Source organism: Neomonachus schauinslandi, chromosome 8 (genome assembly GCF_002201575.2).
Source record: "Neomonachus schauinslandi chromosome 8, ASM220157v2, whole genome shotgun sequence".
NCBI lineage: Eukaryota > Metazoa > Chordata > Mammalia > Carnivora > Phocidae > Neomonachus > Neomonachus schauinslandi.
Window position 1 is genome coordinate 78,513,618 of NC_058410.1, and position 12,784 is coordinate 78,526,401.

Sequence of the window (12,784 nt, forward strand, 5' to 3'; positions counted from 1 at the left end):
CAAGCCCCGGGTCAGGCTCCCTGCTCCGCGGGAAGCCTGCTTCTCCCTCTCCCACTCCCCCTGCTTGTGTTCCCTCTCTCGCTGTGTCTCTCTCTGTCAAATAAATAAAATCTTTTAAAAAATTTTTGTTTTTGTTTAAATGACTGTATAAAATAAATCTCTTAAGTTGAGGAAAACAAACATTCCCGGAGTACCTTTTTTTCCTCTTCCTAAACTAAAGCTGATACTAATACCTAGTATATACTTAGAAGAACCAGTCAAGAAAAATTTCATTTTCAGCAACCACTTTTTACTGGTTTCTCTTTTGTAATAACATCAACTTTGTCTTTGAGGCTATTTCCCTATTATTTAAGGACAGTAAGATTAGAAACGTGAGCACAAGACCTCTATCCCTTTCAATAAATACCTTGTATTTGTAATCTTTTTCACTTAACACGTTTACTGTATGTTGATTGCTCTTTGGTTTTGTTTGGAAAAAGAACAGTAGAAAGGATTCAATGAAATAATTTTCTGCCTAATTAGACACCATGGTGGCAGCAGTATAATGGAATGAACTAGGCGTAGAGTTGAGTCATCTCTTTTAAATTCACTTTCTTCATCTGTAAAGTTTTTTAAAAAATGATTGGATAATCTGCAACATCCAATTCATTTCAAATAGTCATATGATTATGTCTCATTTGTATATTGTCCCCTGTACTTGTGGTTCAGTCTTGACTTTTCTGTTAATCCATAAATAAAATAATGCCATTTTATGTTTAACTTCCAGGCAAGCTGTACCTTGTGGCCATGACCTGATTGTAACAAGTGCAAGATCTTCTGAACTCCTAGAAAAAGGAGTTTTGAGTTGCAGTATCTGTTTACACTAATAAAAGTTTGTGATTTTCCCAGGGCCCTCTGGGAAGTCTCAAAGACAGTTTCTGTATAAAACACATCTTGAAATTTTTATTTTAGGATTCAATTTTGGGAAAGCAAAATCAAAAGTTTTCTGAGGAGATTTAATCACTTCATTAAGACAGGATCATAGGTGCCTGAGAATAATAGTTGGTTTCCCACTTAATAGAAGTGAAATAAAATATTTAAAAAGAAACATAGAAAGCAGAATAATTTCAAGGAAACTCACATCTTTGCCAAGTGGGAAACTTCTTTAATTTTGGTCTTTGTTTTAATAATGAAGGACATTATAAAGTCAAAACAAAGCCAAGCAAATTATTCTGATGAGATAGGGAAAATCTATCTGAGCAGATTATACAGAAGTTGAAGAGCGATTTAGTCTTCTTTTGAGCTCTTTAAGAACAATTTGTTATTTTGATGGAGAACACCAAATTCTAGTATGGTATTGACATAGTCCTTAACGATAAAGTTTTCATACCCTCTTCCCTCCCCTTCCTTTTCTTGTAAATAAGTGCACCAAAACTGGGGAGTTTTGCCAAATTTTTTTAGTACATTTTGTAAGTTTCTTTTCAGGCTCTTGCTCTCTTCTAGATCCTCAAGTTTTTCATACTTTGGAAGAAATAGACACTTCAGGACAAAACACTCTGTCCTTGAAAAACAAACTCATTCTGTTATCTTGATACTTAATTGTGTTTTTCTGTCTGTATTTGTTCCTGGTCTCAGCTACATATGCTAATTACAAACTTTAAGCAATGTAACTATTTTACTGAGAAAACTCAAAGAAATTGAAAACTGTCCTATGGAAACACTTTTGCAGAATAGCAAAGCTCATGAATACACATAACTTTGAAACCTTAAAGTTGCAAAAATGAGCATGTCCGTTAAATACATAACCCAAAAATAGCCATCCATAGTATATAAATACAAGAAGCAAATGCAAATAAAATTATGCTGAGTGAGCAGTATTTCAGTATTGAATCTTACATACAATTAAATAGGTATCCAATGATTACCCATTAATTAACTCAATGTAATATTAATCCAAAGTTTTAAGTTACCTGAGGATCTTGGAAGTTATATTCAAGCTGATATACTATGAAACATAATTACTATTATACAAACATTTGTCAGAATCACTATTCAATTTATTTGAAGACATTTTATGTTTTTATTCTCAATATTATGTAAGTAATGTTAGCTTATCTAGTTAGTAGACCAGCACGAGAAATTTAAGGGCTTCATATTAACTTGTCTCTTAAGCAAGCCCAATCTTCACTTTAAAAATAAAATGTATTGTTGGATTATACTCCATACTTATATAGAAAAGACAACCATTATTTAATTATTTAAACTGTTAAATTATTTTAATAACCAAAATTATTAAATCAGCTTAATTTACCCAAAGATTCACCTTAGTTATATGAACTGGGACTCTTATATTAAAATGTTTGTGAGCTACTTGTTTTTGTAAGAAAGATTGTTAATGTCTCTTACAAGTACTAGAAAAAACCTGGGCGGGGAGGATGTGGTTTCCAATTACCATATTATAATATTTTAAATGTCCAGGTTTCAACAAAAAATTGAGGCATTCGAAGAAGAAAGTATGGCTATTCACAGGAAGGTAAGATCGCTGGATTAGATACAAAACTGATGAATGTTTTACAGACGAATACGATAACTTTGTAGTTTGTCCAATGAACAGAAATGATTTTTAACGCTACTGGATAAAATGTACAAGTTAACATGTAACTTTACTTGATTTGGGTGGGACCTTTAACCAAAGTCTTAAAAATCATCAGAGAAGACTTCATATACTCAGCTAAAACACTACACGCACATTTATGAAACAGATAATTTCATCAAGCTTCGTGCTGTTTTCATGATATAAGGACAACCCTATTAAACCGTATAGGCCATATTTATCCCAGAGAAATAATAAACATATATGGCCACTTTGCTCTAGATAGAGCTCGCTCCTAAAGACTCTGAAGTCCCAGTTTTGTTTTTTCATGAGTCACTAAAATTTGCTAATCCCTATGGTGACCTATTTCCTTTTTAACTCTAGTCAAGCTTCCTCACTTATTAAGACCACTTCAAAGATTGTCTGGAATGTATTTCTCTGTCATCACTATTACAAAACCAAGGAATGCTAATTAAACTCTCACAGTAGTCCGAGTAACATTGTATAAAGTAGAGTGACATTATTTCACCAGATATCAAACTACAATTAATAAAGAAGCCTGCTATATAAAAACTGTGCAAAACTTGGAGCAAATAAAGTTCCCTTCTCCCTTTTCAGACATGCCATTGAGTGAACAAATTCTAGCTTTTTTCTCACCATTCTGACCGTCTCTTTTGTGACTTTTTTTCATTTAAATGTAGATTTTTCTATCTTAGCTGTCTTTGCAAACTGTCTGTACTCAAGTGCCAAACTCATACTGATAGTAATGATCATTAATGCACTAATTAAATGCTATGTGCCAAGCCCTGTTCTACATTCTTTACATATAGTAGCTCTTTTGTTTGTTTTTTTAGGATTGTATTTTTAAGTAACCTGTACACCCAACGTGGGGCTCGAATTTACAACCCCGAGATCGAGTCGCATGCTCTACCAACTGAGACAGCCAGATGCCCCCATATAGTAGCTCTTTTAGACTGCAGAATAGTTTTATGAGTTAGATACAATTATTATTCCCATGTTACATTAGGGAAATTAAGCACAGAGATTAAGTAACTTGCTCTCTACTCAAAAATGAGTTGACTGGGTTAATGAGTGATTTCTATATATGATTTATAATATTGGCTCTAAAGGCAATTCTTTCTAAGATTGGGTCTTATTACAAAAGGCCATTATACAGGCCACCAAAAGGGCCTGCTTGTACTACCCATAATCATTTTCTGATATCTTGGATTTTAAAAACCACCCATCTGTCATTACTTTTACTTGAATCCCCAACAGTATATTTCTAGACATATGTTAGTCCAAGTCCTCTAAGAAGTACATGCCAAGATGTGATTAAAAATGGAAGGATTTGAATAAAGGAAATGCCTGTGAAAGAAAATTGGAAGGGAGCTAGGAAAACCTAAGATCCATCAGATGCAATGTAAGTGTGACCCCAAATGAAGGTGAGAGGGAAAGTAAGGCTGGATGAAAGTACCTTTGACTGCTGTATAGTCTAAGGAAAACTTGGCAGGACGACTGGGGGAGTCATTGAACCGAAGTTGACAGCCAGAGGAGTCCCCCATCTCCCAGGTAGGTGTGCAACCTGCTTTAGTAACCCTGCGTGCCCAATATTGGCAGGAAGCATCCTCAGGAAGGTGAATCTATGGCACAAATGCAGCGATGGTGCTCAGAGTGTAGCTGCAGGGGCCCCTGGTCTAGTGAGCTCCCTGTAGATGGGGTTCTTCAAGGCACATTCTCATGGCCACCTCAAGATGGTCGAGCAGCTGAAGAGCTTTTGACTTTATTTTAGTCGTAAGATCAGTGTAACATTTTTACTTAAGTATTGCCATCACTTCTAACCCCTTGATGTCTTACACTGTTAGGAATGCAGACTCACGGTCCTTGAATAATTTTCTCTGCTAATCTCAGTTGTTCATAATTTAATTCATGATATGCAGCTCAGTATCCAATGATCCATATGATGTGGCCAGAAGTTCATATGTGAAGCATGATGATAATTCTGTCTATAATACCTAAGATATAAAAAATATAACTTGTTACTATTAGTATCAATAAAATTTATTCAGCTTATGAAGCCAAATGTCAGAATTACCTAGTAAGGGAGTGGTTTCATCATTACATATGGGCAATGCATGATTCACTGGAAATCTTGAGAGCAATTCTATATATGCCATATTTCACAGAAAGCTTTGAAATTGTTTAGGAGTGTTGCCTTGAATTAATTCTTTACATGATAGAGGTCTTCAACCAGGAGACTTTCAGAAATGGAATTTAGGCAAGACAGCCTAATACACACTAGACATAACACAGAAATGTCAGATTATAACTGCGTAAACAGACTTTTGCCGCCTATTCTTTGTTGTTGTTGTTGTTGTACAGTTTGGATGCCTGTCTACCAATAGCCCTGGTGTACGAAAGCTAGACATTTTATTTTAGAAACATGAAAGCATTGTACAAATAATTTTAATGTGCTGGATATTGTGATACCAAAACTCAGATAATGGCTCATCTTCAAAATTAAGATTCATTTCAGTCAAGACTTTAAAGAAGTTATCCTCTGGGTTAACCTTTTTAAAATAATTCTCAGCTGAGGGGCACGTTAAAAGATACCTTTTTCTTGAGTTTTGAGAAAACTTTTCAGTGTTCTCTTACAAGTTATTAATCCCAGGAGTGAGCTAATAAATGTATTAACTTGTTGATCCCTAGTTAAAGCAAGTTTCTTTTAATTTAGAGGAATTGCGGGCGCCTGGCTGGCTCAGTTAGTTAAGCATCCTACTCTTAGTTTTGGCTCAGGTCCTAATCTCAGGGATCGGAGATGGGCTCCACGATCATCAGGGAGTCTGCTTCTCTTCTTTCCCTCTGCCCCCCCTCCCCCCAAATAAATAAATCTTAACTTAGAGAAATGGTTAAAATGGTCTATACTACAAATGAAATTTTATTTTGGAACACTGCATATGACTCAAATATTTTGGCATAGTATAATATTACAATGATTACAAATATTGATTCTACACTCTGTCATCTTGCGCTTACTAAGGAGCAGCTAGAAAGTGTCAAAAGATGTAAGAGTATATCATCTGCTCATTCCTATTTGCTTCTCCCCATTTTACTCACCATTTTACCTAATATCAGTATTTTTCCAAGAAATCTAATAAATACCCATTTTTAACCCCTCTGACAAAAATAGTTGAGATATTGCTAAAGAAAAAAAGGAGTTTCACTTTAAATATGTGTTAATTAGTTTGTTCTCAACACTTTTTGGCTTAAACTCTGTTTTATTTTTTTCCAGACTTGACTAATGTATAATTGACAAATAAAAATTGTACGTATTTTATGTACATATTTATATAAATGTACACAAGGTGTATAATGTGATGGTTTGATATCTACATTGTGAAACGATTACTACAGTCAAGTTAATTCATATATCCATCACCTCACATGGTTACTTTTTTGTGTGGGGGGGGTCTAGTGAGAACACTTAAGATCTATTCTTTTAGCAAATTTCAAGTATACAGTACAATATTATTAACTATAATCACCATGCTGTGTAAAGTAGATCCCCAGAACTTATTGATAACCAAGCTCATACCTTTTGGCTGGCCTCTTCCAGTTCCCCTCCCCTTCCCAACCCCTGGAAACCACTGCTCCCCTGTCTGGTTCTAGGAGTTCCAATTTTTAGATTCCACATATAAATGAGATCATCTCCTCAGTAGTATTTGTGCCATCAATCGTGATTTCCCAGTCCATTTTCTACCAAATGTAGAATGTGCTTAGACAACATGTGTACTCACGCACTTGTAGAGGTCTTGTAAATTATAAACACTCAAATATTTCTCTTTTAACAAAGTTCTCTTTAACAAATCCTCTTTAAGTTAAAGCCTGAGCACTAATATCTTTTTCCTACATTTTTGGTAGCATATTCTTTGTCTCTTTATATGACAATAATTTTACACAAGGTATAATTCATTCATTTTCCCTGCTGTGTAATACTTATTGTGTGAACATATAACAATCTAATCATTCTGTTGCCAGTAGATGTGGTGGTTCTTTCCAGCTTTTTCCTATTATGGACACCATTTCCCGTGTTTCCTTTTGTCCCACAACAACTCATCCCCTGCACTGTTGCTGGCTGGCGATGAGTGTGTGTGTGTGTGTGTTTATGTTTAGTAAATCCAATTTGATCATATTACCTTTTTACTTAAAAATCCTTCAACCTGGTGGCTTGGCATAACCACCTGGAACAATATTTCAGATGGCCTGGAATCAAATCAAGATAACTACAGTAACTGAAGCCGTTCTTTTTGAGGATACACATCAAAACAGCAGTGTTGCCCAGTGACTTTGCTACTTCTCTTTCTTTTTGTCACCAGAACCTGAAACCACTATAGAAAGTAAAGATGGATGGAAATTAAGATGGACACATTAGTAAGTGCTTTGGCAAGACTTGACTTTAAACTGAACAAATTTTTCTCTTCCTCATTCTTGAAACCGCCTCCCCCCCTCCACTTGTTTTTCTGTAGAATCCTTTGTTCCAGGAACTTGGTATCTCGATACTGATATTTCGCTGACTTCAATGTACACTTAGTAACGAGACTCAGATGGCTGGTGCTAGTGCTAGTCATGAGCCCACCTTGAAAGACATGATGAACGCAGCTAGCAGTACTTACCAGATTCCTATTGAAACAGCCCGGATCCCATATTTTCTGATAAAACACTTCAGCCTTTCACCCTGGGAGGGTCTGGAGTTTTGAAGGCATTAGCCTGTTGCAGCCTCCTTTGCCTGGCAAACTCTGTCTTCATGTCATATTTTGGCTCTGGATCCCAGAGGTTGGTTTGAAATGAACCTACCCCGTCCCTCTGTACTGTGTACTCTGGCACTACAGATGTCTGATGTGAGAATGTGAAAATGAATCTCTTATCACCAAAGTTTTCTAGGAAGAATTAAACACACACACACACACACACACACACACACACACACACACACAACCTCCCCTGGGAGGCTGTCCCAGAAAAAGCTACAATGGTGAAAAAAGCCTGGGAAGAGTCAAAAGTCCCTGGTCTTCAACCACGATTCTGCCATTTGTGAACCGTCAAGTCACTTAACTTTCTGAGTCTCTTTGCACAACAACAACAAACAGGCCACTATGATTCCTGAATGGCCTGCTTTCTGGTGTGGTATAGAAGAACAAATAAAACCTCCATTTATTCCACAACACCTACTATATCCCAGTCACTACACTAGGTCCAGACATGAAGCACACGGCCCTTGTCCTGAAAGAGCTCACCAAGCTAGAGCACTGGTTTTCAGCTGCACAGGGGAATCACCTGGAGGGTGACTTTTTAAAAATATGGATGCCTGAGTTCCCTACATCCTGGTCATGTGACATTGGACAAATTTCTTAAGCTCTCTTAGTCTATACCCACCTGTATGATGGAGATAATAGAAGTTACTTCATAGGGTAGTTGTAACTATTAAATAATTCATAACACCTGCTTCACCTTGTGCCTGGTGCAGTGTAGTAGGTAATCAACTGCTGCAAGTGGGCCGAGAAGGTAAGTGACTACATGGCTGGAGTAGTGATCTTTGCTACAGCGGAGACACGCAGGTGCTCTGAAGAACCCAAGAGGGTCATCCAACTCAGCCGGCATACCATCCCCGAAGGTAGAATGTCAGAGCCCAGTTTTTAACTCAAAGATGAGTAAATTAGCCAGACAAGCCCGGGAGGCAATTGGGATGAGGAATATCCCAGAGAAGGGAGCCTGTTCAACTCTTTGGAGTATACAAGGAGGGATGAGACTGGGGAAAGCACAGAGGCCAGATCTTGAGGGGCCTTTGAAAGCACGCAGAGGGGGTTAGCCTCTGTGGGCTGGCCATTAGAAGCCACCAACAGGTGTTGAACTAGAAAGCATGCGATCAAAGTTGCATTTAAGTTAGGTTACTGCGTCCTGGTGTGGATTTGAGGGGATCAGATTTTGAAACTGGAGTGGGGTGATCAGTGGGACCGGTGACCTAGTGTTAGGCTGTTGCAATAGGAACGGAGTAGGAGCCTGAGGTGGGGGCGGGGGGGATGGGCAAAATCTACAGCCCCGGGCGGTATAAGTAGGTTGAGGGATACGGAGGACACGAAAGCCATCCTGCCTCTTGGCACTAACAGTGGGCAAAGGAGGGCAGGGCCAAGACCTAGGGCGTCGGTTCCCCGCACAAGATGGAGCTCTGGGTAGACTACTGTAGATTCCGCGTTCTGCGCGGCGAGTCGGCAGAGAAGGTCGGGTTCAGACCCCTGGGGGCGGCGCCTTAGCCGAGCTAACGCCCCCCGCAGAGTGCGCGCGGCCGTTCCCTGCGCAGCGCGCACCCGCCGCGATGCCCGCGGGGGCGGCCGGGGGTGGGGGTGGGGGCGGGGAGCGCGGTCTTCGCTCCTGCTGTCCCAGCGGTCGCCGCCGGCGCCGCACCGCGAGGCGAGGAGCGCCCGCCGGGACCTGACCGCACGGGCGGAGGTGGAGGGCTCCCCGGGGGCGGCCGGTATCCCGGCTTTCTCAGGGAGCGGGGCCGCGTGCGGACCGAGACCCCGGGCCAGAGCGCGGGCCGCGCGAGGGGCCTCCTTTCCTGGGCTCCTAGGACAGGACTGAAGAGGAACCAGGGCGATGGCGGCGCCCTCTCTCTGTGTGGCGTCATTTCAGGTATTTTGGGGTGAGGAAGAAGGAGGCGACGTGTATAATTCAGTGCTCCTTTGGAGGCCTGAGGGACAAGTGTTCATCTTTCCTCCAAGTTTGCTTTCTCGTCTGAACCTTTCTCTCTCTCCTTTGATGTCATGTTTCCTTTGTTACATCCCATTGCTCAGTTTCTTCATTTATTTTGTGGCTTTTAAACAACCTGGGTCTACATCTGTATATTTTTAATTCTTCAAACAGCAACTATTGACTCTACCGGAAATAGATGTTTCTGTCAAATGTTACACCAGGGTAACTAGTTTCCATGAATAGTCTACTCTGGTGATTCGGTTCTGATGCTGATTCCTGAGCTAAGTTCAAGGATGTGTATTTCTCTTGAACATTCCTCAATTCCCAGGACGGTGGTAGATACATGGTAGACTTGCTGTATAACCTTGATAATATGTCCCGTTTTTACGCAGGGAGAAACCAGTATCCTCTTGGTGGTTGTGCACCGAAATAAAGATCTCAGACACCAATCTGAGCGGCTGTGCAGGGCTGTCTCTGCAAGAGAGGGCAGCAGCAGCTGAATCCTGCACAGAACTTTTATTTTGTTTTATTTTTTTTTATCGGAAAAGCAAGGACAGATGCCTCAAAAAGGAGTACAAAGGGATGGCAAATATCTTCAAGCACGCTTGCAGTTTCCTCTACGCGTACGCACGGAGGGAGTCAGTCCTGGGATACGGGAGGAGCAGGGCTGGCAATCGTCAGGTGCAGAAAGGGGGTGCTGAGGGTCACATTCTTTCATAGCTCCTAACTCATGCCCTGGACTTGGGGATCGTGGGATCCTGCTCCTCGCAGGCCATTGCGTTCAGTAGCCCGAGAACAAGAACGCGGCTGATGTTTCAGCTGCTTCCACAGTCACTCCTCAGGGTTTACAGTATATTTTCTAAGAATAACTCCACACTCTTCTCCTTCCTGTGACCTCATCACACCGCCACTCCCCAAGCATGCCCTCCTCCCCTGTTATGGACCTTGCAGTGTCATGCAAGAGCAACTCGTTTCCCTCCACTATAATCTGTTTCCTCAGACAAACGTCAAGGTTTGGGCATCTGGCTTCATCCTGCCGGCCTTTTCATTCTTTTTCTTCCATCCTTTTCCTATATTCTTATCAGAAACCGCATACTGTAATGGAAAGATGCCATTTTTATTTTATTTTTTTTTAAGATTTTATTTATTTATTTGACAGAGAGAGACACAGCAAGAGAGGGAACATAAGCAGGCTCCCCACTGAGCAGGGAGCCCAATGTGGGACTCGATCCCAGGACTCTGAGATCATGACCTGGGCCGAAGGCAGATGCTCAACGACTGAACCACACAGGCGCCCCAAAAGATGCCATTTTTAAAAGGATTTATTTATTTATTTTAGAGGGGGGAGAGGGAGAGAGAATCTCAAGCAGACTCCCCACTGAGCATGGAGACCTCTCGGAGATCGATCCCACCGCCCCGAGATCATGACCTGAGCAGAAATTAAGACTCGGTTGCTTAACTGACTGAGCTACCCAGGTGCATTTTTAAAAACCATATTATGAAAAATAGCAAACATGTAGAATATCTAATCACTATTTACATTTCCCAAAATCTGCTGTAAATATTTTTTAGTTTGAATCAGAACCGAAATGAGCTCCACACATTGTAATTGGTTAATATATTTTATTTTATTTTTTTAAAAGATTTATTTATTTATTCATTTGAGACACAGAGATACAGAGAGCATGAGCAGGGGGAGAGGCAGAAGCAGACTCCCCACTGAGCCAGGAGCCTGACATGGGGCTCAATCCTAGGACCTGGGGATCATGACCTAAGCTGAAGGCAGACACTTAACCATCTGAGCCACCCAGGTGCCCCTGGTTAATATATTTTAAGTAATCCATACGTTCTCCCTCCATCTGGACTTCATCTCAGCCTCTGTATCTTTTTTGTTGTTTTTGGAGTTTTTTTTTAAGGTCTTATTTGATTTTTAAAAAGATTTTATTTATTTATTTGACAGAGAAAGAGAGTGTGCGTGTGTGTGCATGTGATTGGGGGAGCGGGGGAGGAACAGAGGGAGAGGGATAAGCAGACCCCGAGACTCTGACACTCCGAGCTGAGCCTTGGAGCCCCATGCGGGTTCAGTCCCACAACCTGGAGATCATGACCCGAGCTGAAATCAAGAGTCCGATGCTTAACCAACTGAGCCACCCAGGTGCCCCTTGAGATTTTAAGTAACTCTGCACCCACCGTGGGACTCAAACTTACAACCCCAAGATCAAGAGTTGCACGCCCCACTGACTGAACCAGCCAGCAAGGTGCCCCAAGTTATTGTTTTATTTTTTTAGAGATTTATTTATTTATTAGAGGGAAAGAGTGTGCGATCAGGGGGAGGAGGTGAGGGAGAGGGAGAGAGAGAATCCTAAGCAGGCTCCATTCCCAGCGTGGAGCCAGAAGCAGGCTGGATCTCATGACCCTGAGATCATGGAGCCAAGACCAAAAGTCGGATGTTAACTGACTGAGCCACCTAGGCGCCCTCCTAACCTTTCATTGTTTTAGTACAGGAACTATGGATTAAGTGGGTCTCAGGAATGTCAATCCCCCCTTAAGAAAGTATCTTTTAATCCTACTGAAGGAAGCTTTTCTTGCAGTCTAAGATTTCTCTTTATTTATACTGCCTATATGGAGTGAGCTTTCATCTGGGTTCACAAATATAAGACACCTGTTAAGTGAACCCAAGTTTTGTGGGAAATTGGGTGCATGAATCAGGGGAAATATGTTATGCTATTTATCATTTATTTTAAATTGAGTAGTAGCTGGAAAGAAACCTAATGACCTGGTAATGCTTATAATTAGCTTTCAATCCAAAAAATAAAATGCCAAAAACTAAAGATGAGTAACTTACCGAGTTTGGCAGTAGTAATTGGAAAAACATCTATTGCTTCACGTGCAGATACTGCCAAAGGAATTTTCACATTAAAGGTGAATAAACATTGTTTTCTCCTTTTTGCCTGATAATACTACATAAAGAAGCATCTTGGAAGACTTACTACTGTGGAGATTGTGGCAAATAGTGTGCTGATGGTTTTGCAGCTCTGTATTTTGCAGGCAACTTTACCAGTTCAGTGTTTTGTTTCAGGGATGTGGCAACAATTCTTTTTTTTTTTTTCTTTTTTTTTTAAATGATTCTTTTTTTTTTTTTTTTTAAGATTTTATTTATTTGAGAGAGAGAGAATGAGAGACAGAGAGCACGAGAGGGAGGAGGGTCAGAGGGAGAGGCAGACTCCCTGCTGAGCGGGAGCCCGATGCGGGACTCGATCCCGGGACTCCAGGATCATGACCTGAGCCGAAGGCAGTTGCTTAACCAACGTGAGCCACCCAGGCGCCCCTGTGGCAACAATTCTGCTCAGAGTCTTCAAGGAAAAAAAAAAGTTGTGCTGTATTGTAATTCTTTTATTTTCTTTCATCCTTAAAAAAAGTTGCTACTGTCCTTCAAAGGAGACCTTGACATATTATTTAAAATAA